Genomic DNA, 4,718 nt, shown 5'->3' on the forward strand with positions numbered 1-4,718 from the left:
TGGGAGCACATTTTTGGTAGAACCCGTACATTCCCAGGAAATGCATTATTTCCCTCTTGGTTTTTGGAATGGGGATATCTACCCGGCCTTTGATTTTTACTGCCCTTGGCAGCACTCGACCTTCGCCTGCAATGTGGCATAAATGCGAAATTGTCCACTTTGTTTAGACCTTTAAACAGTTCCCTTAAACGATTCAAATGACCTTCCCAGGTATTGCTGTAAACTAACAGGTCATCCAGGTAAACACAGTTGTTTAAACCAGCTACCACCTGGTTGATTAATCAATAAATATGATTATATATGAATATGACAATTCAGTTTTTTCGACCGAATGCCATTATCTTGCAATGGATTAAGCCACCTGAGGTGATAAATGCTAAAATTCTTTTGACCTGGGTGTCTCGCTAACTTGCCAATATCCTGCTAATAAATCGATTTGACTAATGTAGATGGAGTTTCCTACTTGGTGGATGCAGTTTTCAATACAAGGGATTGGATATGAAACTTTTTTTTTACTGCATTAACTTTACTGTAATCAGTGCAGATTCTGGTTGATCCATCGGGTTTAGGATTAGTTCCAGCTGCTTTGGCTGGGTTCGATTAAATCTTTGTCCAGCATGTAGTGAGCCTTCTTGTTGACCTGAGCCAATATATCGGGGCTCAGTCTATAAGGGTTCTGTTTTATCAATGGGGTCTCTCCTACATATACATCATGCTTTGTTAAGGATGTGTGACCCAGTTGGTCCCGGCAGACGTCCTCGCACTCCCTTAGCAGTGTTGCGAGGTCATGTGACCGCTTGTCAGAGAGATAGTCAAACACTGTGTCTGGTCTCCTTAAAATTTCCATATATTCCAATTTGATAGTTGGGGGTTCAATTTGCAAATTTTCCGGGTTCGCTGTCTCCCCTAGTTCATCCTGACTCGTGCTATCCTCCTCTATTGCTTTTACTGCCTGCCAGATGCTTATTGGCTTGTCTGGTTCCTGACTGTGGTATTTTTTTCAGCATATTCATGTGGTACATTCTTTGCTTTTTCTGACTGTCTGATGTAATAATCAAGTAATTTACGTCATTCACATTTTGCCCAGTACTATATGGGCCACTGAATCGACCTCTTAGCCGTTCACCTGGCAATGGTTTTAGTACAAGAACCTAGTCTCCTGGTTTAAATTCTCAGACCGCAGCTTTTTTTATCTGTCCGACTTTCCATATTTTCTTGGGAGGTTTTTACGTGTTCTTTTGATACCATGCAGGCTTTAAGCAGCTTCTCCCATAAGATGGGCACATCATATTATAAAGAGGATTCCTCAATTTGATCCAGTAATGTTTCCTTCATCATATTTAGGGGGCCTCCCACCTCATGTCCAAAAATCTATTTCAGAGGGCTGAAGCCTGTGGATTCATTGGGGGAATCCCTGCTAGCAAATTGTAAGAAAATTAAGCCTTTGTCCCAGTCATAGGGGTATTCACAACAATATGCTCCGAGCATAGTTTTTAGGGTTTGACAATACAGGTCCAGAGTCCCTGGTGAATGTGGGTGATATGCTGAAGATTTCAGCTTGTCAATACCAGCTGTGTATGACCTGCTGGAAAAATTGGGACATGAAATTGATTCCCTGATTAGACTGAATGTCTTTTGATATTCTGTATCAGGTAAAGAATACTGGGTCAACCCCTCAGCCGCAGCTTTGGCAGTAATTTTCCTCAAGGGTGTGGTTTCTGGGAATTAGGTGGGCATATTCATAACGGTTAAAAGGTACTGGTGACCTGTCCTCGTCTTAGCTATCAGTCCTACACAATGAATTAGAACTCGACTGAAAGATTCCTCGAAAGCAGCAATGGGGATTGTCACATCTCAGGCTGAAGGATCACACTTAAAGTCACAGATTTAACTTTAACAAAGATTTAACGAGCTTTAATAAAAAGTCTTCTGTAAAGTTCTTGCTTACTGCTGCTCACTGTGGCTACAAAGCCTATCTGACCTTAAAAACAACCCCCAGGTCAGGTGTTTTCCCTAAAACACTGAGTTCCTTTCAGTTTCACTTCCAAGTACTGTTCAGTCTCTAATATTGAAGTCCATACATAAAACTATGACATTCCTCCCTTATCAGACTGAAACATGACCATGATTTTTCCTGCTTGATGAATGTCGCTGAACTTCCAAAATACAGTAACAAAATTTATAAACAAACTTAACAAATCATTATATTACTAACGTACTGAGTAAATGAATTTCTTCAATAACATTTACTTTCAAGGGCAGCTTTCGGCGTACACCTTTTTATTTTGAACAACACAAACACAAAATCTTCATATCGCCTTGGTGCCCTCCTCTCACACCGTGGTCTTCCTGTTAGCTTAGGAACTCTGGTCAACACATCAGGATGAGGGAGTGTCGTCAGCCCCTCTGGAACCAATGTTTCTCCCTTTGGGTAACAAGCTGTCTGCTTGCCAACAGCATCACTGGCTTGGACTTCTGTCAGCTTTGCCTCAGCTCTTACATCTGGTTCATCTGCTGTTGTGTCTTTGTCACCATGATACTTTATAATGCATCAATAATTTCTGTCATACCGTACAGCTTCTGGCGACTGCGCAGTCACACTGTTTCCTTTCCTGACAATAACATTGTACAGCTTGGGATAATATGGCGTATCCATCTTACTTGGACTCTCCCATCTAAGCAATACTTCAAAACCTGGCGTCATATCAGACTGTCTAGCTCTCCTCCTGTGATCTGCACAAAACTTTGCAGCACATTTTTTCTCAGCATCATGATCTCAAACATTCTGATGAACACTAACGTCCCTCAGCTCTGATATCCTGGTACCTATTTGGCATCCAAATAATAACTCCCATTGTTGTGTGTGTAGTTGCTCTATATATGACCACATATGATAACAACACCTCCTTCTAGTCTTTTCCCTCAGCCTGAGCAATCCTGATCCATTTCTATAACGATTGGTTTTTGTCTTTCCACTTCCCCATTTGTCTGCCTGTGATATGCATGTTATCTGCAAAGGTCTGTGAAATGAATTGTGGCCCATTGTCTGAAAACAAAGTGACTGATGAGCCAGGCCTTGCAAACATTTCAGTCATGTAAACACCGTTCTCTCTGCTGTTATAGACTTCATTGCCACATACTCTTAATAAATGCTGTAATATTCAATCTCCGCTAGTATGGACTCTCCTGACGGAAATGGACCTAAGAATTCAACTGCTACACCCTCACGTGGTCCAGCCAGTAGCAGTGTACTGCGTACTGCTTCTGGTGGATTGGATCTACTGACAAGTTGACACCCATAACATGTTTTGACAAACAGCTCCACATCGCTTTCCATCCCTGGCCACCGTACTTTGGTTCGTAAATTTTGCTTCATACCAACAGCTCCCAAGTGACCCTCATGAGTCACCAGTCCAGGCCAAAGCATTTCTGGCACCCCCGGGATGGAGGTGTTGTAATATCACTTTAACAATCTGGGTACTTCACACATCATTACAGGAAGTAACATCAACCAACAGGCAATAGTTCAGTTGGAGTTGTGTTAGTCACCGAGTCACTTGTGTATTCTCGAGGGCTATTGTAAACCTGTTACTTAAAAATAAAGTGCCCACAATTTAATCACCACTCAAGATTGTTAGGCACCTTATTGCTGAAGGAAGCAATCATACAGCAGGCAGTGATCTGATCCCAGGGAGAGTATCTGATCCAGGATGGGGGTTGTCCAATCCTGGGGTGAGTGCTGATCCAGATGTGGAAGAGTGTCTGATCCAAGGATACGGCTGGTCCAATCTTGGAAAGAGTGTTTGATTCGGGTGGAGATGTGGGCGTCTGATCTCGGGATGTGGGTTGTCCGATCCAGGGGAGAATGCTTGATTTTGGTGAGGGAGGGATGGAATACCTGATCCCGGGGAATGGGATATCTGATCCCGTGACCTGGGGGCCCTTGTATGAGATGTCTGATTCCCTGATGATGGGGAGCTTGGGGGGAGCAGAGGGATGAACTCCTCCTCTTCCTGGCCCACAAGCAGCGCTGTAAAGACACTTACCATCTCCCTGAAACTGTGCTACACTCTCTTCAGCTGCTGCTTTCCAGAGGCCTGGGAAACCCGGTCGGACACAGTTAAACCTGGAAAACAAATTATATCAGAGACTTCCAGACTCATTAAATATTTAAATTACTAACCCACCTCCTTGGAGTAGCTGTCTGCTCCGCTCCCTGTCCTGACTCAGTTAAACCCATATTTGGGCTGGTAGGAAGTGGGTTGGGGTTAGGTTGAGATTTTTAAAATTTAACCTCTGACCCAACCCTACCCGCCTGTTTTTGGTGCTAAAATTCTGCCCTTATTGTCTGGGTTCAGACACAGAGAATGTTTGATCAGTAATTTCCAGTCTATTTTCCCTTCTCTCTATTACAGTTAATTTACTGGCGATTGTGATCCTGTCTCGGGGAAAGTGCGGACTCTCCACCTGCACCACTCGCTACCTGGAAGGCATGGCGATGGCAGATCTACTGGTCATTATTACTGAGGTCCTACTGTGGCGAATCACTTATTATTATTTCCCAGGATCTTTCCTTGACATCACCCCTGTGTGTAATGTTATCACCTGTCCTGCTTCGTGCAGCCACAGACTGTTCTGTCTGGTTCACCATCACTTTCTCCTTTGATCGATTTGTGGCTATTTGTTGCCAGAAGCTGAAAACTAAATATTGCACCGAG

This window comes from Heterodontus francisci, unplaced genomic scaffold, assembly GCF_036365525.1.
Source record: "Heterodontus francisci isolate sHetFra1 unplaced genomic scaffold, sHetFra1.hap1 HAP1_SCAFFOLD_456, whole genome shotgun sequence".
Taxonomy (NCBI): domain Eukaryota; kingdom Metazoa; phylum Chordata; class Chondrichthyes; order Heterodontiformes; family Heterodontidae; genus Heterodontus; species Heterodontus francisci.